Here is a 25,247-nt window from a genome sequence, read left to right on the forward strand (position 1 = left end):
AGTCTCAAATAGCCTCACTAAAGTGTCACTGAAGTCTTTGGAAAGTGTGGCTTTATTATTCTAGAATCTGTGGCTTTTTTATTGTGAGAAGTTGTTATGCGATTTGCGGGGGGGGGGGGTAGAAACAAGATTGTCCTTCTCAATGAGTACCTTTTAAAGGCACTGGTTGCCTTCAAAAGGTAGAGATGTACATGAACTAGTTTGCTGCCTCCTTTGGGAAGCGCCAAACCGGTTGCAGCTGAACCAGTTGCAGCTGAACTGGTTCATCAGGGCAGGGACCAGTTCCTTTTAAAAAACCAGGTAAGCAGGTCCTTCTCTGCTCTGCTGCTACCCTGCTGCTTTTTCAGGCATGGCGCTCACTCTACCAAAGGCCGTGCGTGGCTATGGTGCTGTTCCCTGCAGCGTGCATGCATGGTTGGCACACACATAGCTACCGAACATGTGCAGCAGCCACGTGTGTGCCGATGCCGCACGCAGGCTGCAGGGAACAGCGACACAGTCGCATGTGGCCTTTGGTAGAGCAAGTGCTGTGCCCAGAAAAGTGGTGGGGTGGCAGTGGAGCAGGTAAGGACCTGCTTACCTCCTCTTTGGAACCACTCCCTGCTCCACCCGTGCATGCACAAACCATTAGTGCACATCCCCTACTCAAAGGCATGTCAATATCAACAGGAAATAACCAGCTCTTTCAAAAGATTTCTTTTCACATATTGCAGCTGACTCAACCTGACAGGATATACACAACTGTGTTGAAAAGTATGGTTTTGGCATCCCACTTGTGTCCAACATTGATGCGTTCTTGCAGAGTTTTACAACTCGAGATATATTTATCAGAACCTTAAATGTAACATTATTGACAGAACAGAGTCGAGTACTTTAAACACAGCAGTCTAAAAGTACGTTCTCAAAGTACGCTTCCACTCCTTAAGGCTTAAAAGTACAAGAAGGCATTAGAGCATCCCAGTTCCAAAATAAAAGCAACAGATCAAACGTATTCTATTACAGTGGCATTACAGGCAGATTTACGGTTGTAAGCTCTTGAACAATTAATGGACATCTAAGATAGTCCTTTCTAATCTTAAACGTTTGTGTGTTTTATATATTTGGAACCTTATTTCTCCATATGAAATCATGTATATTTTCTGCCAAGTTTTGCCCAGCTTGGTGCCTTGCCAACTTGCAAAGTAATTTCATCAGCCTAAAGAAGTACTGCTCATTTTAGAGGCTAATGAATTGCTTTGAAATTTGAGTCACTTCAGCAAGTATAAGGACTTTTATAATTAAGAAACTTCTTGGTTCATTGCCTTTAACTATCATAGAACACTTTCATTTAATTATGAAGTCATTTTAATTTCAGCACACGCAAGTTAAATCCTCAAGGTTATCTACATTTCCTTGGCAATTTTGATAACATTGTTCAAAATTCCAGTAACTTACAAGCTTTACTTGGAAGTAATACACATGGACTGAAATTTAGTCTATGGCAGTAGCAGCAGCATGATATAGTTACAGAAAGAATGAAAAGTTTTTATTGGCTTTATATAATAATATATCCATTTTTCTCATGGGTCCCATTTCTCAATGCATGTTCAGAGTTACAGATAAGATTAAGTACTCCAATCTTTTCTTCAGAAAGTTGCAGTGCAGGATGTGAATGATGAACAATGCAAACTTGCCAAGTTACCTGGAAGTAATTCCCAGTACAATTAGACTTACTTCCTAGTAAGCATGCTTGAGATCCCACACTAACAATGAATTTCTGTGCATGCTTGTTTATTCTGAAGAAAGTGCCATTATATACAAGGAGAATTAAATCCCTAATGTGTTTAAATATACTTACTAAAGAATAAGTGCCATTGGATACAATGGGGCTTAATTGAGTAAACATGCATAGGCTTGTAAGATTGGGATAGAATCCTAACCACACCTGCTTGGAAGTAAAATCCACACCAACCAACTTTTTTCAAAGTAAGTATGTTTAGGATCAGGTGAGCTGGGGTGGGCTGGGAGGCAAGCCGTACAGTTCTCAAACTGCAGTGCCATTTAAGATTTCACTTATTTCAATGTAGCTTCAAGTGGTTCAGCAGCCTGAGGCCTGACAGGTGATGTAGCAAGAGAACGGAAAGAGTCGCTGCAGAGGTGTTGAATTATTTTGTCACATTCAATTATGTTTGTTCATCATTCATACGCTCTTTTGTCATTAATGACAAAAGAGCGTATGAATGATGAACAGACAGACAAAGAAACACCTCATCCATGCATGGTTGAAAGCAAGAACAATAGTTGCAGAAATACTTGTATAAAAACTAGTGGACATGTATTGTCAGAATATATGCTCTTGCTTTCTTTAAAAACTTTTACTCTTCCTTCCCTATCTAGGACTACAAAAGGAATAATCAAGCAGCACAGGTCAAACAATACAGGGCAACCAAAGTAGTAAAAAAATTGAACAACTCTCATAGGTAAATAAACTCTAAGATATTTTTATTCTGAAGAAATAGTAACATTATTAATATTAAATTAACATTAACCTTGAGAACTGATTAAAAAGTTCCATATTTAAAAATTGCTGTGTTGAGTCCAAACAACACATTGCTTGATTAGTAGCCACTCGGGACTCTCTGTTGCTGCCCCAGAGCTTTTGAATATGCTCCCTCTCAAAACAATCCATCTCTGATTGCTTTTAAAAAGACCTCACCTGTTTTCTCAGGCTTTTTACTGAAATTAATTTTAAACTGTTTAATTGATACTGTATGAAATTATTTTAACTTTTTTATTCTGTGAAATTGTTTTTACTCTGTTTTATATTTGTTGTGTTTTAAACTGTGTGCGCCGCCTAGAGATATACATATCAGGAGGTATATAAATATGAGTGATAGATTTAAAAGGTATCACTATTCTAAGCAGGGGTGGGGGAAGGGCAACATATATGGGCAGGGCTCAGGAAATCCACTAGTCTACCAGTCTGTAATGAGTGAAAAATGATGCCTGATGAATGAAAAGAGTACTGACAAATAATGCACCAACATAGTTCAAGGAACCCTCTAATTAGTAAAATATTTTTCTCTGGCTGGTGAACTTAGACTTGACCCCTGCATATGGGCCCTGCATTTGGACCCTGCATATGGACCCCTGCATTTATTCAGTTCAATGTTCTCAACAGGTTTTAAACTCAGAAGTTCTTCAAGAGAAAATGTCATGCAGTGCAAGCTAATCCATATTTATGAGGCGGCAAATCCCACAAAGTCCAATGGGACCTACTCCCAAGGAAGTGTGCACAGGATTGCAGTTTAAGTGTAAAAAAAGAGTTGAGAACAAGTTATGTCTGTACTTAAGTTTGAAACATGTTGGGAAACTTGTTTATTCAGAGACAGTTTGCTGTTTTCCCATTCTCTTGGGAACTGGCCCTTACCCAGCTTAAACAGGGACAACGTAGTTACCTCACAACACAAAATGCATCCCATTTTACCCTAGCATAAAAAGGGGACACTTTACATGAAAAAGTTCTGAACTGATCCAAAGAATCCCAATTTTTAAAAAAGTATCCATGAACATATAGATTGATTTTATACTATTTTAGTGCCTTTCCTTCTCTCATCTTCCATGCAAATAGATCACAAAAGCCCTATTCACATGTTATGTTCAACACTCGTACAGTCTGTGTACAGTATACTCAGCTACAGATGTATACACAGATACAGTTATTTACATGATATGTTGTACTCAGGCCCAACAGTATACTTTCTATCACTATCCTGTATGTATGTATGTATGTATGTATGTATTTATTTTATTTATTGTTGAATTTATATAAAACTTTTCATTAAAATAATCCCAAAGTGGCTTACAATATAATTAAAAATACACAATTAATACATAATTGAAAGTACAAATATTACATTTAAATATAAAAATAATACATATATTTTAAAAGTTGAAAAAGACACAGAGCAGCAGCAGAAGCAGCGAAAACAATTCTCTCATATAAGAGCCTGGGTAAAGAGCCACATTTTAACTTTTCTAAAAGTTGTAATGGAGACTGAGGAGTGGATACCAGCCAAGAGGGCATTCCAAAGCCTAGAGGCAATGACCAAGAAGACCCTGTCCCATGTGCTCAAAAGCCAACTCTCCCTCATTGCTGGCGCCCCAAGCAGAGCCTCCTCTGATGATCTTGCCAGCCAGGCAGAAACCCTTGGGAACAGGCAGTCCTTCAGGGACCAGAACCATTAAGAGCTTCAGATATCCAGTGCCCAAACCATCAAGAACTTTAAAGGTCAAAACCAGCACCTTGAATTAGTACTGGAAACTGTAGCCAGTGCAGCTCTTTTAGAATGGGTGTAATAGGGTCCCAAATGGGCAACTCCGGATAAAATCCTAGCAGCCATATTTTGCACTAGCTGCAGTTTCCAAATATTCTTCAAGGGCAGCCTCATGTAGAGCTTTGAAGAGGCCTTTACACAGGTTCACTTTTAAAATTAACTAGGACTACAAAAGTAATAATCAAACAGCACAGGTCATACAATACAGGGGCAACCAAAGTACAGTGGTCCCTCGACTTACGAACTACTCGACATAAGTATTTTTCGAGTTACAAACGGCAGTTTTAGATCCGGTTTTAGATGCGGTTTTTTCGACTTACAAATTTTTAGATGGGGTTTCCTCGACTTACGAATTTTACATGCGGTTTCCTTGACTTGCCTGCCTGTTTACTGCCTGTTTATTCTTGAAAAGAAATGTTCCTGTGCAGTTTGCAAGCCTTACTGGGGGTCTGGGTCTTTTTTCTAGGCTCCGGAACGCATTAATCCGTTCCCAATGCATTCCTATGGGAAACCGCTTTTCGACTTACGAACTTTTCGACTTACAAATGTGCATTCGGAATGGATTAATTTTGTAAGTAGAGGGACCACTGTAGTAAGAAAATGGCAACCTATGACAACTCTCATAGGTAAATATACTCCAAGATATTTTTATTCTGAAGAAATATACTTATTAACATTAACCCTGAGAACTCATTAAAAAGTTCCATATTTCAAAATTGCTGTATTGAGTTCAAACAACACGTTGCCACTGGCTTGTTTGGTAGCAACTTGGGACTGGGCCTTCTCTGTGGCTGCCCCAGGGCTTTGGAATATGCTCCCTGTCAAAATAGATCTCTGGCTGCTTTTAAAAAGACCTCAAGATACACCTGTTTTCTCAGGCTTTTAACTGAAATTAATTTTAAACTGTTTAATTGTTATCGTACGACATTGTTTTAACTTTTTTATTCTGTGAAATTGTTTTTACTCTGTTTTATATTTGTTGTGTTAATAGGTACAGACATGCCCACAAACACATGTACAGGTGTACATTTTAATGCATGTACACCATCACGTCTGAATAAGGCTAAGGTACCTCAAAATGCAACACATAGTGCTATTCGTGCAATGTCCAATGTTTGACAGAGGAAAATAGGTATAGTTGTTTTACATTAAGTAAATACAGATCATAGCCAACAAAACAGGCAGGCCATTTTTCATAGAATCTAATGGCATGACCCATCAAGCAAGTTCTGAAATAGCAATATCAAAATGCACACTTCCCTACATTCCATGCTATATATGCTCTGGGGCCAGTCACTTCTCTCTCAGCCTAACCTACTTCACAGGGTTGTTGTGAAAGAGAAACTCAAGTATGTAGTACATCGCTCTGGGCTCCTTGGAGGAAGAGCGGGATATAAATGTAATAATAATAATAATGATGATGATGATGATGATGATGATGATATATAGGTCACAGAAAAACTCTCCAAACATATAATATTAAGTTAGTGCATATATACAAAATGATCAAATAAGATAGGAATGATACCAGCAAAAACATTTAACAGTCAAATATGCTTGAGGATTCAATTAGGTGCACACTTATTAAGGAAGAAGGTACAAGTTGGCAGCATGAAAACAGAAGGAGTTTTAAGCTTTTTACCAAACTTCTTCTATATTAAGAAAATTGATTTTAAAAAACAAAACGCTTCTTCTCATTTTGGAGCCTTGCAAATGGGGGAAAGAGCACCAGAAAGGCTGGCATTTTGCATAGCAACTCCCCAAGAGACTCATGCCACACTCCACAACAGAATAAATGAAAGCAGCCAAGAGTCTTGGGGCATCTTAAAAACACATTGTGGTATTATTTTTTGTGTTGATGAAAGCCCACTTTATCAAAGGTATGAAGTCTTCTCCTCCACTGGAAAAAGTGGGCTCTGGAGTCTGGACTACAGCAGCGAATGCCCTGATTAACCCTGTGGGGGTCCAAGATGGGGAAGCACCTTGGAGAAGCCGCTGCCAGTCTGTGTAGTAGCCAATACAGAGCTAAATGGAGCAATGGTCTGACTCGGTATATGGCAGCTGCCTGTGTTCCTAAGGTGTCACCAAAGGAGATGTCTATAAAAGCTTTGACAAGGGGCGGGGGATCTGAAAGGGGTTTTTCACGGCAGGCTTTTTTGACAGCGCCCCGACTCTGGGAAAGGAAGATGGGTGGAGAGAAGGAGAAGAGGAGCACCAGCCTTCACCCCCCGCCCCCTCCGCACATCCAGCATCGCCTCCTTCCCGCAGGCGCCTCCCGCGCAACGCTCACCATGCCCACCCTCGACCTCCCACTTCCAATCGAGTCTCCCCGCTTTTTGGATGCTTCCCCGTCCCCGCCTGTACCTGCTGCCTCGGGGGCTCGCGGGCCCTGCCCCGAGCCAGACGGTTGCAGAGGCTCGGCTTAAAGGGACCGCAACGCCATCGCAGCAGAGTCGGGATATTTACAGCAGGTTCCAAGGTAACGGGACGAGAAGGAAGACGGGGGCGTGGGTTGGGGGAAGGAGGGAGGCAAGGATCCCGATCTCTCTCCTATTGGGTGCCTGCCTTGCCAAAATCCCCGCCCAAAGACCCAATCGCCGCGTCCTATTTGACCGGAAAAGGCGGGGATGAAGGGCCGCTGTGAAGCTGTGTAGCTTCCATTGGAGGGCGGCTGTTCCGGCAAAATCACCCATTGGCTGTTGGGCTTGAGAATTCCGCGAGGAGGGGGCGGGCTCTCCGTACCCAATAGAAAGAAAGAGTAGTGGGAAGAGGTGGGGTGATCCTTGGCGGCGTTGTTGTGGCAGCTGGTGTTTGCCTTCTGCCTGGAGTATGAGCTCAGCTTTCGCTTCTTTTCCGTGAGCCGCGGTGAAGCTGCAAAGATTCCCGGTTTTTACATCTTACGAAGACAAAAACAAACAAACAAAACACCCCTTGCAGCTTTGGCAGAAAGCGAGAGAGTGCGAGAGCGCGCAAGCAGATTTAAACAAGCCGTTTCACCCTTTTTTCTGTTGTCTTGTAACTCAGGTGGCTCTATTCACATGTTATGTTCACTGCACATACATTTCCTGTCGGGAGGGCGGTGAGTGATTGACGCACTGGGCGGGTCGAACAGCCTCTTTTTGGAACGTCTGAATGAGCCTCAGATAGTACAGATGATACGATGGTATCATACGATGGTACAGATGATACAAAGCCCCGCAGATATGATAACGTAACGAAGGGGTTGCTCTGCGAGCGTACCAGCTGCAACATCGGTGGAGGGCTTTCCGACAGACTCCCGTTGCGTCCCTTTATTGCGCGAGAGGGCTTGTCCTCTGAATCACCTTTCCACACATGCTCCAGTACCTGTTCAAACTGGTATTCGGAGCTTATGTAGCGAGAGAGGGCGATTCAGAAGAGCAGCAATCGCTTGAAGTAACTGCTCAGGAAAAGAGCCTTCACATTCCTTTCAGGCTGGGGCCTGTATTGCTATCCAAGGGTTCAATTTCTGCTTTTGGTTACATCCAGTTGGTTTACCCAAGTGAGGAGGCAAAGTGAGGCAGTCACCTCAAACACAGATTAGGCAGCCATTTTGGAAGCAGAGAAACATTGGCACCCTCCATGATAGCAAACTCAGCCACACCATTGCTAGGGCTATCCGCAGAGATAAGGATAGCCTTTTGACTACAGCCTTTCCCCTATGTGCTTATACAGACATACTTATACTCTTAGAGATGTCTATTTTTTAATGAGATAAATGTGAATTTCTTTACCCATAGGTATATATATATATTTGAAATAACAGGTCTGACTTATGGAGACTAGGGATAGTAACATAGTCCAATATCCATCTGTACAGGGAAGGGTGGATTAGAGGTGGAGTAGCACTATACATAAAAGAAAGGATAGACTCCGACAAGCTAGAAAACTCAGGAGGACCAGAGTCCTCCACAGATTCAATATGGGTGACAATACAAGGACTGAAAGGAAATGTGTTACTAGCAGAGGCGGATTAACATACTGTAGTAGCAAATGTAGCATTTGCTACGGGCCCCACATTTTTGAGGGCCCCACATGCCCGGCTTCCAACTGGGAATTAAAGTTAAAACTTTACCTGTTTTATTTGGTTCATGTTAGATAAAATATCCCTTCTCTGCTAAATGTGCCTTTTAAGAGTGGCTGTGCAGTGGCTGTTGCTGGTGCCTACCACATTTTTCTTTTTAGAGTGTGAGCCCTTTGGAGACAGAGAAGCATCTATCCACTCTTTATTTTTCTATGTAAACCACTTTGAGAATTTTGATTGAAAAACGGTATATAAATGTTCACTGTTGTAGTAGTAAGTGTGAGTTTGTGGCTTGGTCTCCCATACTCCAAAATATAGCAAATGAAAAAAATTGAAATTACTTTACTATGCAAGTAAATAATTTACATTTTAATATTTATGTGCATTAAAAAAAATTTTTAGGGCCCCTTTATAACATATGCTACAGGCCCTGCACTGGCTTAATCCGGCCCTGGTTACTAGGGGTGTGCTATTGCCCTTCCGCTCAAAACAGTGACCTGGAGTTGGAAAAGCAAATCAGAGAGGTGTCGGAGACAGAGCTGTAATAATGGGTGACTTCAATTACCCTCCCATAGACTGGGCAAATTCATGTGTGGGTATTGACAGAGAGGCCAGATTTCTAGGCATGCTAAATGACTGCCTTAGAACAGTTGGTCACAGAACCAACCAGAGAAAAGGTGACCCTGGACTTAATCCTGAGTAGTGCCTAGGACCTGGTGCAAGATGTCAAGAGTTGTAGAACCAATGGGGAACAATGACCATAGTTTGATCCAATTTAGCTTATTTGTGGGTGAAGCACTGCCAAGGAAGTCCAACACTTCCTTTTTGGACTTCTCAAAAATGAGGGACTGGTAAAAAGGATACTGAAAGGGAAGGTTAAGAGGGTCAAATCACTCCAGAAAGCATGGAACTTATTCAGAACCACAATAATAGAACCTCAGTTGGAAGGAAGAAAGGTATTACCTAGTTCAGGAGGATGCCAGCATGGCTAATGAGTAGAGTCAGGGAAGCTTTAAAAGGGAAGAAGACTTCCTTCCGAAAATGGAAGTCCTGTCCAAATGAAGAGAACAGAAAGGAAAATAAACTCTGGCAAAAGAAACGCAAGGAGACAATAAGGGATGCAAAAAGAAGTGTTAAGAGGAATAACAAAAGCGTATTTAAATCTATCAGCAGCAGAAAAACTGCCAGGGAGTGTTTGGTCCTTTAGATGATGAAGGCATGAAAGGGATTATTAAGGAGGATAAGGAGATTGTAGAGAAGTTGAATATTCTTTGCAACTGTCTTCACAGCGGAGGATACTGAACATATACTTACTCCAGAATAGAGTTCTGAAGCTTGGGAGCTGAAGAACTGGGCCAATTTGAGGTGAGAGAGGATGTTCTAAACTGTCTTGAAAAACTAAAAATTAACAAATAGCCAGGGCTAGATGGCATCTACCCAGGAGTTCTGAAGGAACTCAAATGTGAAATTGCTGATCTCCTAGCAAAATATGTAACCTGCCCCTACAATCAGGCTCTGTACCAGAGGACTGGAGAATAGCTAATGTAACACCAACTTTCAAAAAGGGATCCTGGGGGGATCTGGGAAATTACGGGCTGGTTAGAATTAACATCTGTTCCTGGTAAACTGATGGAAAGCATACTTAATGACAAAATTGTCCTTAATATACAATTATATTATTGTATATAGAAGAACAGGCCTTGCTGAAGGAGAAGCTTTTGGAGTTCTTTGAGAGTGACAACAGGATAGGCATGTGGATCAAGTTGAAATAGCATACTTGGACTTCCAAGAACTCTTTGACAAGTTCCTCACTAAAGGCTTTTGAGTAGACTTAGCAATCATGGGATGAGGGTACAGGTTCATTTATGGATTGGTAACTGGTTGAAGGACAGGAAATGAAGGATAGGAATAAATGGACTGTTTTCACAATGGAGGGAAGTGTGGTATCCCAAGCATCTGTACGGGGACCAGTGCTCATTAACTTGTTCATAAATGTTCTAGAAGTTGGGGTAAGCAGTGAGGTGGCCAAAATTGCAGATGACAGTGAACTATTTAGGGTAGTGAAATCCAAAATGGATTGTGAGGAGCTCCAAAAAGCAATCTCAAAACGGGGCAACTGGGCAACAAAATGGCAAATGTGGTTCAATGTAAGCAAGTGTAAAGTGATGCATATTGGGGCAAAAATACACCCCAACTTCATATATACACTGATGGGGTCTGAGCTGTCAGTGACTGACCAGGAGAGAGATCTTGGGGTCATGGAGGACAGCTCGTTGAAAGTGTCAGCACAGTGGAACAGCTGTGAAAAGGGGAGATTCCATGCTAGGATCATTAGGAAGGGGAGTGAAAATAAAAATGCTAATATTATAATGTCATTATACAAATCTATGGCGTGGCCACATTTGGAGTACTGCATGCAGTTCTGGTCACCATATCTTAAGAAGGACATTGTAGAACTGGAAAAGGTGCAGAAGAGGGAAACCAAGATGGTCAGGGGCCTGGAGCACCTTCCTTATGAGGTAGGCTACAGCATCTGGGCCTTTTTAGTTTGGAAAAGGGGTGACTGCAAGGAGACATGATCGAGGTGTATGAAATTATGCACGGAGTAGGGATGTGCATGAATGGGTTCATGCACTCCCAGGAGGTGGGGGGTTTATCTTTAAGGTGCAGGGAGGGTGCTTTACCCGCCCCATCACATTTTCCCCACCAACACTCTTCCCAAAATCATTGGCGTGGGGCGGCAACGTACCTCCTTGCCGCCCCGGTTAGCATCATACTGGAAGTGGCCGGTGCGCATGCGCACACACACCAGCCACTTCCAATACAACGCTGACCAGGGCAGCAAGAAGATATGCTGCTGCCCCGTGCCAGTGATTTTGGTGAGAATGCCGGCAGGGGAAATGCAGCAAGGTGGGGATGAGCACCCTCCCTGCACCTTAAAGGTAACCCGGACCAGTCTGAAAGCTGGACCTCCAAACCAGTTCGTGTACATCCCTAGCATGGAGTAGAGAGAGTGGACAGAGAAATGTTTCTCCCTCACAATACTAGAACCAGGAGTCATCCCATGAAAATGAAGGCTGGGAAATTTAGGACCTACAAAAGGAAGTACTTTTTTCACACAGTGCTTAATTAAGCTATGGAATTCTTTGCCATGGGATGTGGTGATGGCCACTAGCTTGGATGGATTTAAAAGGGGCTTAGACAAATTTATGGAGGACACGTCTATCAATGTCTACTATTCTGGTGGCTATAGGCCACCTCCAGCCTCAGAGGCAAGATGCCTCTGAATACCAGTTGCAGGGGAGCAACAGCAGGACAGAGGGCACGTCCTCACCTCTTGCCTGTGGGCTTCTCAGAGGCATCTGGTGGGCCACTGTGTGTAACAGGATGCTGGACTAGAAAGGCCTTTGGCCTGAACCAGGGGGGCTATTCTTATGTTCCTATGGTGATACTTGTATCCTTATAGATATGGATTTTGCTTGACTCTAATTTATTCTGTACATTTATTTACAAACATACTTGTATTTATAGATAAATTTATTGCTTTTTAGAAGAGAAATGTGAACGATTCTACCTATAGATGTATACATTTGCAATACTAAGCCCATTATGTTGATAGAAGTTCCTTCCACTACAATTTAATGGTGTGCTCTATCTATCTATCTATCTATCTATCTATCTATCTATCTACCCCCATCCATTTTTTCTTATCAGATTATGAAAAAATACTACAGGAAACCTTGAGTAAAATATAAACTACGAAGAAGACCAGTTTCAGTTGAAACTTGTTTAGTGTATCTCAAGGTATGTGAAGGTGATAGTGTGTCTCGGCTATACAGTATATGCCTCACTTTAGAATTTATTATCTTTAACAGTAATAAAGTCTTTGTGGCTATATCTCTTCATAGATTTATGAAGCATTGACTCTAACTTGATCTCTGCTTTGATACTGTGGACTGTATTCTATACTCTTTGTCTTTCCCACATTGAAGAACTGTTTCCTTTTGGATGTTGATGAGATTGGACTTTGGATATACTTTCTTAATAATCATAGGATTCAGTCATATAGGAAATTGCAATGGTTTTTTTGGTCAACTTATTTCTAGTGTTTGTGTATGTTTTATATTTTAATTGTTTTTATAATGTGTAATTCTTAGTAAATGTAATAACTAAAACATTCAGTTTTTAGAAATGGGAATAACTTTCTGAAACCAGGAAAATGTTAAATGAAGGGAAACATTTGCTAACTGCAAATTAACTGCTTTCTACTAGAAAACCACATGGTTGAGCAAACACAGATGGCTCTATTGTTTACCTATTAATGCAGCATAGTAACCGTATGTATGTTTGAGAGTAGTTAACAGCTAGGACACCCAGGCAGGGGAAAAAATAGTTTGTTTTTCTGCTTCATGCTTTGTTGTAAAAGGAGCAGGCACATCTCTGTTTAAGAATTATTATAATGCCAATGATTCTTGAACCAGATAATTGTGTGTATAAATATAAATTTAGTTATGTATGTATGTATTACACAGATGTTCACCATAATGTTGCCACACTCCCTTTCTTTGCACTAGAAGCAGTAAACCAGCAAGGGGGAAAGGTCTGGCCTAGGCTCCTCTGAAAATTACAAACATATATGTATTTTACGTTTGTGCCAACTTAGTTGGCTTCAAAGGAGCCAAAATGCTTATAAGATGGTACATAAGTAAGTTTTTTCCTCCACCATAGTAGTGACAGCAACCCAACCGCTCTTGTACTGATGACTCCACTTCCAGAATGTGACTCTGATGTTTTGGTCTTACAGCTTACTCACTTCTTGGCAGTGCTGAAAGTGGAACATATTGTCTTGCAGGAGCTGTTGGAGCCAGAGTTTGTTTCTATAAAAAAAAGACTAGTGCCCAGGATAGTCACAACTGAACACTTACATTGAGATCGATGGAAGAAGCTTCTGTTTGTAAAATGTGGGGTTGTTTGTAACACTCTCCAACCTTTTACAAGGTTGTGAAGGACATAAGGCCAGTGCCTGTTAGCAGTAGCTGACTGAGTATTTTTATCTCTTGGATAAGAGAATCAATTCTGTAGTAATCTCCTATTAGCAAATATGTGGATTTCAGTGAAATTGGTTTTATATTGATGTATGAAGGCTGAATGTCAGTACAAATTAAATTTTGAAATGTTTTCTGGAATTTTCATAATTATGAAGGTCAGACTTGAGAGTAACTAAAGGCTGCTTCATAAAGCAAAACTATGTATTTAATCGGAATGTGCACAAATCAATTTTTGCGATTCGATTCGAGCTCGAATAATAGAAACCCAAATTGATTCATTAAAAGCAGCCAGCTTGGTGGGCTGCCTCGAAGAATTAACCTTGAATCACTCAAATCAATTTGAGTGATTCAAGCACCATTTTGAGGCCAGTTTTTTCAGGGAGAGTGATTCTCTTTGACCCTGAATAAGGCCCTCTATTTTGAGTGCGATTTGATGTGAGGTCAAATCGAATTGCACATCCCTAGCATTTAAGTGTGTTTATGTATTTTTGTATACTGCTGTTGAAATTATTTTTTCACAGTTTTAAAACAAGACATCCATATTTAAAAGAAAAGTAAGAGCAAGACAATTTAAAACAGCATACAATCAAATTAAAAACTAACTTAAAAACCAGCAGGCATTCAAAGGCTTGGCAAATAAACCAAGTCAAAGGCCTTCATCTTTCTAAATCAGAAATCTTATGTATTGGGATCAGCACTAAGTCTTAAAAGAAAATAATAAAATCTTTGGGGATTTTTAAAGTCTCTAAAATTATCTGATATTTGGGAGTGCATATCTCCAAAAATCTAGCAAATCTTAAATATCTAAATTTCACCCCAGTATTAAAATCTCTTACAAGAAATGTTTGGGAGTGGAATGGGATCAACCTTTATTGGCTTGGGCAAATGAATGATTGATTGATTAAGTGCCGTCAAGTTGGTGTTGACCCTTAGTGGCCACATGGATAGATTCTCTCCAGGATGATCCGTCTTCAACTTGGCCTTTAAGGTCTCTCAGTGGTACATTCATTGTTGTCCCAATCAAGTCCATCCACCTTGCTGCTGGTCATCCTCTTCTTCTCTGTCCTTCAACTTTTCCCAGCATTAAGGACTTCTCAAGGGAGCTGTGTTTTCACATAATGTGACCAAAGTATGCTAGTTTGAGCCTGGTCATTTGTGCCTCGAGTGAAAATTCTGGATTGATTTGTTCTATGACTCATTTGTTTGTTTTCCCGACTGACCATGGTATCCTCAAAAGTCTTCTCTAGCACCAGAGTTCAAAAGCGTCAATACTTTTTCTATTTTACTCCTTCAAAGTCAGGATTTCACATCCATAGAGTGTCACAGGAAAAACCATTGTCCAAATGATTCTAATCTTTGTAGGTATAGACCCGTCACAGCATCTAAATATCCTTTGTATATACTGCGAATAGCAGCCTCTAAAATGTATTTGCTACCCAAATTATTATTTTTGTTTCCAATTACTATATCTTTACACACGTTGTGGAGGTGACAGAATTTTTATCTTTCATTCACACTAACAAAAAAATGAGACTTGGATATAGTGTTCTCTACACAAAAATAACTAATGGTGGAATAGGAATTCCATACTTGCCTATTTATTATGAGGCTTTTCATCTTTGAAACATATTACAGATGTTGACTGATGTTGAATTTAGTTCCTGGGTTAAGATGTAAGTTTCTTCTTATAGAGTTAAATGTTTGCTTCTATTATCAGATTGGATTATTAAGTTTAAAGCAGCAGACAATCCTTTCCTGAGCACCACGTTTAAGAGTTGGGCAAAATGGTACAAGAATCATACTCTCTTCTCATACCAATTTTTTTACCACCCTAAATTTGATGGACTGTCAACATCTTCTCAAATGATAGAAGCTTCTGACCTGGAAGTCAGATTTTACCAGTGGGGGAAGTCTATTGGCTTAGAGATGACAGGGGATAATTTCAGTTCCCTGCATTGTGCATGGTTACATCTCTTACAGTGCAGGTCCTTTTTTTCTACAGCAGAAATAATAGCTCAGACTATTAGACAGCTAACAAAATTTGCAATATTGGTTTTGGAAGCCCCAGATGCTCTTTAGAGTGTGGTTTCAAAGTTATACTATTTGATTATAAACTACACTTGGATGTAGACCCCACAATTACTGTAGTATCCGAATCAGAGGTGTCCAGTGACTCCTCTTATGTGCTCAGGCTGGATCAGTTCCAGTTTGTGATGTGTGAGGATGTGGACAAGCTGCTTGGAGTGGTGCAGCCTGTCACCTGTTATCTTGACCCTTGGCCGACATGGCTTATACTAGCTGGCAGGGAAGTTGTTGTAGAAGGCCTAGTAGAGATCATAAATGCTTCTCTGAGGACAGGATGCCTCCTTGCCTTAAGAAGGCAATTATTAGACCTCTTTTGAAGAAGCCTGCATTGGGTCCCTCTAAATGTATATACTGTGAGTAGCAGCCTCTAAAATGTATTTGCTACCCAAATTAACTCTAAATTATAGAGTTAAGCAACTGTAGGCTTGTCTCCAACCTTCCATGGCTGGGCAAGGTAATTGAGAGGGTGGTGGCCTCCCAACTCCAGGCAGTCTTGGATGAAACTGATTATCTAGACCCATTTCAGACTGGCTTTCAGGTGGGCTATGGGGTGGAGACTGCGTTGGTCGGCCTGATGGATGATCTCCAATCGGGAATTGACGAAGTGTGTGACACTGTTGGTCCTTTTGGATCTTTCAGTGGCTTTCGATACTATTGACCATAATATCCTTCTGGAGCATCTGAGGGTATTGGGGGGTGGGAGGCACTGCTTTTCAGTGGCTCCACTCCTACCTCTCAAGCAGATTCCAATTGGTGTCTCTCGGGGACTGTTGTTCTTCAAAATCTGAACTTCGGTATGGTATCCCTCAGGGCTCCGTATTGTCTCTGATGTTGTTTAACATCTACATGAAACCGATGGGAGAGATCATCAGGCGATTGGTACAGTGTTATCAGTATTCTAATGACACCCAAATCTTTTTCTTGATGTCAACATCATAAGGAGAAGGCATAACCTCCCTAAATGCCTGCCAGGAGGCAGTGATGGGCTGGATGAGGGATAACAAACTGAGGCTGAATCCAGATAAGACGGAGGTACTTATTATGTGGGGTCATAACTCAGGAGATGATTTTGATCTGCCAGTTCTGTATGGGGTCACACTTCCCCAGAAGGAACAGCTACACACTCTGGGGGTGCTTCTGGACACAAACATCTCCCTAGTATCCCAGGTTGAGACAGTGGCCAGAGGTACCTTTTATCAGCTTCGGCTGATACACAAGCTGCATCCATTTCTTGAGATAAATGACCTCAGAACAGTAGTACGTCTGCTGGTCACCTCCAATCTTGACTACTGCAATACGCTCTGCATGGGGCTGCCTTTGTACGTTCGGAAACTGCAGTTGGTCAAGATTTGTGGCAGCCAGTTTGGTCTCTGGGTCATCTCGGAGAGACCATATCACTCCTATCTTAAAAGATCTACACTGGTTGCCAATAAGTTTCCGGGCAAAATTCAAGTCTTGGTTATAACCTATAAAGCCCTAAACAGCTTGGGCCCTGGGTATGTAAGAGAACGCTTTCTTCGCTATGGCGCATTGAGATCTTCAGAGACATTCGTCTGCAGTTGCTATCAGCTCATCTGGTGGCTACTCAGGGATGGGCCTTCTCCATTGCTGCCCTGAGGCTTTGGAACACACTTCCTGCTGAAATAAGAGCCTCCTGATCTCTTACAACTTTTTAAAAGGCAGTCAAGACACATTTGTTCACCCAGGCTTTTAATTAGATACTGTTTTAATTGTTTGATTTTTAATAGTTTTAATCTTTTGAATTTTAAATTGTTGTAATGTTGTAATGTTTTTATTTGTTGTTTTTATTGTTTTGTTGTAAACGGTCCAGAGACTTGCATTTTGGGCAGTACACAAATATGTTAAATAAATAAATAAATAAATAAATACACACACCTTCAATCAGTTGCCTAGCCCTGGAATAATATATGGAAATGGGAGCTGGTTGCTTCTTCTTCAGCCCCAATTAAGGATAACTTTCTTAAAATTTTCCAGTATTTATTTATTTAGCTAGCTAGCTAGCTAGCAAAATTATTGACTGCCTGACTTCCATAGACTCGAGGCGGTTTACATAAATTAAAACAACAATGAGAACAAGAGAAAAAAAGGGGAAGACAGACAGTCAGACACACACACACACACACACACACACACACACACACACACACACACACACAACTAAAAGCCTGGCAAAATAAATACATTTTCAAAAGCTTCTTAAAGGACAGAAAGGAGGTGACATTACGAATCTCAGGAGGCAGGGTGTTCTATAAGGAGGGGGCTGCAACAAAGAAGGCCCTCCCACGAGCCCGGGGAGTATCTCCGGTTGATGGTATCTGATCCCAGTAAAAATAGCATATATCCAAAAACACTGCTCTCTGTTTTGTTGGAGTGGTTGCAGGAAGAAGGGCACTTATTTTCATCTTTGGTGGACCTGCCCTAGGGTTTCATCCTTCTGGATAGAGGTATTTTCGGATGAGTATGATTATAAACTAGAAAACCATGTTATGCCCTCAGCTGGCACTATTAAACATATTTTCTGGGATAAAGATTTAACAGCAAGAAAATTGTGTTCATGGTAACTGCTGCTAGATTATCTACAGCCAAACATGGGAGGAATCAAACCATGATGTTAGACATCTGGTTTAAAAATTTATGGCGTATTGCAATATCAGAAAAGCTAACCCATAATATTTTGTCCTGCTTAAATCAGGCTACAAATAACGCTTTTTATGTTATCTGGTCGGATTTTATTCTTTACACTAATTGGGAAAATTGTTGTTTTCCCCGCTTTAGACATCAGAGTTTGGATGGATTGATGCAGGCTTCCCCAAACTGCGGCTCTCCAGATGTTGCTGAACTACAACTCCCAGCATCCCTAGATACAATTTTTTGTGGCTGGGTATGCTGAAAGTTGTAGTTCAGCAACATCTGGAGGGCCGCAGTTTGGGGAAGCCTGGATTGATGAATCAGGGTTTTGATGTATTATCTATGGTGCTGTTTGTGTTTTAATTACTGTTGTTTAGCATTGTAATAATCTGTTTTAATAAAGAGATAAAAGAAATATTTTTTTAAAAGCAATTAGCACCAGGTGAGTCTCCTTGTGGTTCCATGATTGAGAAGGCCCTTTAAACAGTCACCAGCCTCCAAACTTGAGAGACATTTGGAGTAGGGTCTCTGCTGATGACCGAAGTGTCCAGGAGGCTCATGTGGTAGTTTCCCTTGGCTGTTCTAATAGGCCAAGCAAGGTTAGGATCGAGGGCACAGGTAGTAGGCCTCATACTTCAAAGTGGACAGTTCTTATCCTTAGAATAGACAACCTGAAAGGTATCCACAAGAACAGGATTAGATGACACTCTAATAATCATGAAATGGTGGTTGTTGCATGCAAACTGCTCTGCTGGGTCAAATGAATATGGTTGTCCATCTGCCTCAGAATTCTGTTTCTGACAGTGGCCAACCAAAGCTCCCCCAGGGATTTACAAGTAGGGCAAGATGGCACGAATTCTAGCAGTAGCTCATAGCATAAGGTCCAAATATTTTAATGTAAGAATAAACATGTCCTCACCTGAATACTTACACTTGTGAATTGTGTGTCAGGGTCACTCTAATTACAATTCTAAACCCAATAACACTTCTAAGTTTCTCTCTCTGACTCCCATCAGAGATTATCTTTGTGCTGTGCTCATTCCCAAATGTTTTTGAGTAAATCTCTCAGATTCAGCTACATATTTTATAAATTAGGGTTCTGTTTATATTATTATTCCTGCTGAGTAAACTATTCAGCTCTTGTTAGCATACATTGTGCAGCTATCTGGTAGCTCCCTCACAGGATTTCCTAATATGGCCTCATGACAGTAACAGTATTAGAACTGCTCCCATCAATGATTTCCCTTTTGTACTTTTTGGCAGACAACGTATATGGGGCTATGCTCCTGTAAGCTGAACTGTGTTCTATAACGGATGAAGGCAGCAGGTTGTGCATTGCCTACGGTGAAAGCAATTTGTTTCCCATAAATATGATTTCCCACATCTGTAAATTATGAGCTAATAAAGGAAAATGAAAAAAAAAAACTTGTATATGTCACTTCCTAAAAGTCAATTTCATACTTTTTTTGAATTTATCATTACCTTTAATTTTGATTTTAATCTCTCATTGATTGTTTCTTTATTGAGTATATATAAAATATGGAATGAATGGAAAACAAAGAAGTTGTTGGTGTGCAGGTCAGCAAGCAGACTTGTTATTTTACTGTTTTGCAGTGAGTTGTTGATTGTTCATGTTTCAGTATGCCAAAATAACTTTAATAAACCAAGAGAACAGCCTTGTACACATGTTCAATTTTTGTACAGATAATTGCATGGCAGAGGCCTTTGGGATTGTTTCTGCTGGCCCTATTCTGATGTCCATGAGTTTGTTGTCCCATCTGTATAGAGGCCCAAATGTGCACCCAGTGACTTTTGAGATTAATATTTCTTAAGGGAATATTTAATTTCTTCATGAAACAGCTCAATAAAACTTTCTAGCAGCAATCTCTAGTAAACTCTAAGAAATCAATTAAAACATAAACTTGTTAGAAACATCAGTCCTTAAAGTTGTCCTTTTGTGAGGTACAGCTGTCCTTGGTCCTCTTCTTCATTTGCTGCCTACTTATGCACCCCAAAACATGGAGGCTCTGATTGCACAACTGGTAGCAAGCAAAAATGGAGGATACTGATTGCATGTTTGGATGTACATACCTAGGTCCCTGTTCACGAGCAGTGTGAAGCACTAAAAAGAGGTCTGCAGGGAGAGCGGGTTTGACATACTCTCCCCGCAGATGATCACTTACCCTTCCTCAGGCGGGCGGCGGCTTCCATGCGGTGCTCCCGTGCCTCGCCCGGGCACTCTGGGGGTTGGGCACAGGGAAGCACTGCATTGGGGAAGCACCCAATGATGAACTGTGTGAGTGCACAGTGGATTACTTGGAACCCCCTCCTTGAGTGTGTCTGCCACAGCTGCAAGCAGCCACGGCAGACACACGATCACTTAACCTGGTTTTGGGGTGTGTTTGTGCCCAAAACCTGGGTTAAGTGGTAGGCTACTTTACAGGGCTTGCCGCTGTGTCACCAGGAGCCATATGGTCCCTGGCAGTTCTCATGCACAGCAGAAACCAGGCTGGGCTTCCCTAGCCCAGTTTTTGCTGCTCATGAGAATATCTTCATTGTTTATTTGTACATTTATATGCTATTTTTTCCCATCATGAAGCTCAAGGCAGCATACATAAAATTCCAGGGCCCAGTCTCCCATCCAGCCACTCACTAGACCTAAACCTGCTTAGCTATGTTGTTAACACCCTTTCTGTAATCATTATGCCTTTAGATTGTGCCCAAGCAATGTTGTGTGTTACTTTCTGTAAACCTTATTATGAAAACAAATTTGTATCTCATGAAGAAGACATGTGTATACCAGTGTTCCCTTTAACAGGGATTCCCATTGTAGCTAGGGATGCTGGGAGTTGTAGTGAACAACGTCTGAGAATCCCTGTTAGAGGGAACAGTGGTGTATACCAAATATGTTGAGATTTGGTAAGCAAAATAACCTTAAATCTCAATTTGAGAGAGATAGTTACTGGTTTACCTTGTCTTGATTAATCTGAATGGGTCTATCACTATGATTTTGCCCTCAATGATTCTGGAGGGAGTCAAAGATATTATGCAAAAGAACCTCAGCGTTCTTTAATGGCTGTGGATGTTTCCTGACTGTTCACCTAATGGATAGAGTTTGAGATTAGTGCTTTGCGGACTGTAAGTTGGACATAACACCAAACTGTGGGTAGGTGTACGTACGGTTAACCTCTGGAGTTGAGAAGCATGCCACAGACAGTCCAGTAACTGTGTTTTTGTTACTTCTGCCCACTGGCTAGAGTCGTTTCTCCTCTTCCTAGTCCTCCCAGGCTCAATCACGCCACTCGTGGTACTGCTTGCATTGCCAGACTGTGGGCATGGCATTAGCATGTCACTCATCCATCATCTCTTGCCTTTGACGTGAGTGGGGGTGTACTCATCGCGCTCCTGTCAGCTGTCTTTGGCAGGGCAAAGACAAACCATCCCTTTCCTCCCAACCATCACACAGCTTTGCTCCAAAGTTGAAATGGTTCCCCCTGTGTATGAAGCTGGAAACTGAAAAGGATCCACAAAGTGTGAGGGGGGAAAATGTGGCCCTGGCTTCATATACCCTCATTCTGGGGGTGGGAAAAATCCAGTTTCCTACACTGCACCACTTCCAACCAGCCCTCCCTCGATCCCGCAACACCTCCACTCCTTCAGAATGCAGCCATGGTTTGCCCACTGCTACCCAATACACCCAGGGTTTGTCTACACCCACCAAGGACCACCACCCCACCATCAAATAATCCACATCCATGTCTCCTCCAACTTGCCAGCATGCTAGCGCCATTTCCCACTTATAGTTTAAGAACCACATGAAGTGCACTTAAGTGAACAAGGCTCCCCTTTGCCCCCCCCCAAGCAGTTGTGATGTATAGGCCACAGGTGGTTCTGTGCCTTTATTTTTTTAATTTTTTTTTAAAAAAATTCAATGCTTTTTATTATATAGAAAAGTAAGAAAAAAGTTACAACTCTGAGCCACCAACTTGTCCAATAACACATAATATGGCATATCACACATATTCATACCCATGTATGTGCTACGTTTTTTCATACTTATCATAGTTAATTGTTTACATACAGAACAAATGCAAAAATAAACTAGATCTTGCCCATCAATAGCTTTCTAACCCCCCCCCCAGTTGATATAAAGAAGAAAATTATAACAAAAAGAGAAAATAGTAATTGAGCAACTCCCACTGGACCTGTCAGTCAACTAATACCTAAATAATAATCTTGTCTTGGAGAAAATGGTAATTTGTCTATAAGAAGGAGAGAGAGAGAGGAGAGACCAAATTATTTAAAAATAAAGACCAGTATTACTAAAACAAAAATGTTACAGTTATTTTGAATATTATTTTAAATTACATCCACAATTTGCTATATTCTGGTTAGATTTCCTGTAAACAAAACATATTCAGAACTTTAATGTATGTTATTGGTTACCTATTTCCAAAGGCGAACCAAAAAGGAGCAATCATATGAAAACTAAAAATGCTACTTTGGTGATCAAACTGAGACAAAAAGACAAAAAAAGGGTGGTGGTGGGGGAACCAGAACAAAACAAAACTCAGCAAGCCCCCATGGAACAGACTTTCTCAAAAAGTTTAAAAATATAAGTTAAAAATATTATTAATATATTGTAATAACAATAATTGTCCCCTCATGTGGTAAGAAGTTGTAGTTACATTTTGTAACAAGTTCTGTCTATCATGGAAATAGAAGACTAAACACACCGGTAACAGGATTGATGGGAGAATAAATTCCTGCGCTGAGAAAAACAATACATTTTGCTAAAGATCCTTCCAGTTCAGAACAATGAATGTGTCTCCGTGGATGATAGTTCCCAAAACCACAGATGCTAACGAGATACAGTAAGAAAATATGTTCTTCCACGTCGGTGGGGGGGAGGAGGAGGGAGGGAAAAGGAAGATCTGGACTCTTTACTATAAATCCTTCCGAGATAAAGAAGCTGAAAAATTTTCATAGCGGAATAACAGAGTAAATAAATAAATAAAAATTTAAACTACTTTGATCCAATCCTTTCCCTCAGCTAATTAAAGTTCTGAAATATCCAATTTTAACACATCCAACAAAATCTTCCCAGTCTGACAAATAGAAAGAAGTCAGTGTATGGCATTCAAATAGCTAACTTATAAAAAATAAAAACCCAGATATCTTGCAAACACTCAAAATACTTCTGAGCCCATCAATCACAGTCCAGTCTATTCCTTACAGCAACCAAAAGGGCGGGGGGACACTCTGATAAATGTTGTAAATCCAATTAAGACGTAAACAAACCGTAAATCTTGTAGACATTCCAATCAGGGTTTCACTGCTGCCGTTGTTAAATCTTATGTGCTAATTATGATTGCTCCAATAAAACGGTTAAACTGCAACATAAACATCTGAAACTTAAGGCACCTTCAGCAGTAACCAAAATTCAAACTGCAGTTTTCTTCAGTCCTTTTATACAGTCAAAATTGTAAGCAGAGGAACGATAACATTCTTTGTCTCTTCAGTCTAACTCTCTCCTCTTAAGTCTAGAATATTGGAGTAACCTTCTAAAGAGTCCATGGGAGTCATTAACGGATTTAAAAGAAAAACACAGGAAAAAGTAAAAAAAAATGTCTAAAATACATTAGAAGAGGAGGGGGAAAAGAATCTTAAAGGCTCAGAGATTTAGCATAAAAAGTAGATAAAGGCAGGCTGTCTTTAAGATAGCATGGTGATTGTGCCACGCCCTACTCAGTCCGGGGCTTGAGGTGGACAGATCCATCCTCCAAGGAAAACCAGGTGTCTCCCAGGCATTATCAAACCTGGAATTTTCCTAGACAAGGAGAAGGTCAAGCTCCACATGCCCTCTGGTCTTCAATCATTCTGATTGAAGAATTATGGACCAAATAGGCGAAGGAGGCATCATCAGCCTAGCTGCTGAGATCCTCCCGTCAAGACGCCATTCTGGTTCTGTGCCTTTAAATGAAGAAAATCTAGCAATGTGGCATGTTTTTTGCCAGGTAGCAAAAGGAAGAGTTAGATTACGAATTGCTAGGCAGCAGAACATGAGAAACAGCCAGCAAGAGAGACAGCTGACGCTGTTCTAAGCTGCTCTGAGCTTTCTTCTCTATGGTTGTGGGAGGAGCCAGAGGACCTGTGGTTTCAGCAACGTAACTTCAAACCAAGGGTTCAAACTGAGGTTTTGAACCACTTACAGAATCATGATTGGGAAGCAATTCTGCATTCTGACAGTCAGAATTGCCAACCTTGGATAGGTTTAACCTGTAGTTTGATGTTATGTCCTAATTGACCCTGAGAAACAAGGACCAAGGACCATAAACAAGGTCCCCCTCAGGACCAAGGAGCAAGGACCATAAATAAGGTCCCCCTCAGCCCACTGCAATGGCCAACTGGTGTCCTGCAGGTTGTATTGCTGCCCCTCATTAAAATCACCATGCAGAGACAGTTTGTGCATATTTGATTTGCTTCTGTAGAGAAGATAGTCTTTTGGATTTCCACAAATCCCCTTTCTTGATGTTCTCCTTAGGATATAGCATAATAAGATAGAAACAGATTTATATGTAACAAACCAACAGACACTCATCTGTACTTGAACTATTAACCCTGCCACCCTAAATATATCCAGTGAAATAGCATACACTAGCTGAACCGGATGCAGAGCATATGTGCCTCTAGTTTGCCGCCACCACCACCCCCGCTGCTGCCACTGTCTTCTTCTGCCTCTGCTTCCCAACCTGCCCGACAGCCAGCCTCTCTCCTGCTTTTTCCCAGCTGCCCACTTTCCTGCCTGCCCGCCCACCCGCCTGCTAGCCAGATGCCACCATTCGCCACTGTTTTGTTTTCCCGCCGGCTGGCCGACCAGCCCCCACTACCATTTTCTTCCCTCCCATCCATATCCATCACTATCCGGCAGCTGCTCGAACTCTTGTGACAGCTGCCACACATGGGATTAGCGATGGGTATGCCTAAGAGAAAGATATAAATATAGATAGCCTGGCTCTTAGAATTAAATGCATCTTCAATAATCAACAAAATTTCCTCAAAAGAATCAGGGAACAGAAAGAACACCTTTTAAAATGGGAGTACCCT

At 41.1% G+C, this 25,247-nt stretch overlaps 1 protein-coding gene and 1 long non-coding RNA gene across 6 annotated transcripts in view; one reads left to right on the top strand and one right to left on the bottom strand.

Annotated features, from left to right (window-relative positions):
* Positions 1–6,949, bottom strand: part of LCA5 (lebercilin LCA5) — a 41,830-nt gene extending 34,881 nt beyond the window's left edge. For 3 of the 4 annotated variants that reach the window (XM_053287004.1, XM_053287003.1, XM_053287005.1), the window contains exon 1: positions 6,681–6,949. The gene's annotated coding sequence lies outside the window, so the exon portion shown is untranslated. The remainder of the gene's footprint in view (positions 1–6,680) is intronic. The other variant, XM_053287006.1, reaches the window with a different exon arrangement.
* Positions 6,950–7,086: 137 nt separating this feature from the next.
* LOC128341017 (uncharacterized) lies at positions 7,087–13,536 on the top strand. 2 transcript variants are annotated; one of them, XR_008314148.1, is made up of 4 exons: positions 7,087–7,395; positions 9,648–9,723; positions 12,073–12,162; positions 13,163–13,536. It is a non-coding gene; the product is annotated as an uncharacterized LOC128341017 (long non-coding RNA). The 2 variants fall into 2 exon arrangements; XR_008314147.1 differs by having other exon boundaries at positions 7,087–7,340.
* Positions 13,537–25,247: the final 11,711 nt, after the last annotated feature.

This window comes from Hemicordylus capensis, chromosome 1 (assembly GCF_027244095.1).
Source record: "Hemicordylus capensis ecotype Gifberg chromosome 1, rHemCap1.1.pri, whole genome shotgun sequence".
NCBI classification, from domain to species: Eukaryota; Metazoa; Chordata; class Lepidosauria; order Squamata; family Cordylidae; genus Hemicordylus; species Hemicordylus capensis.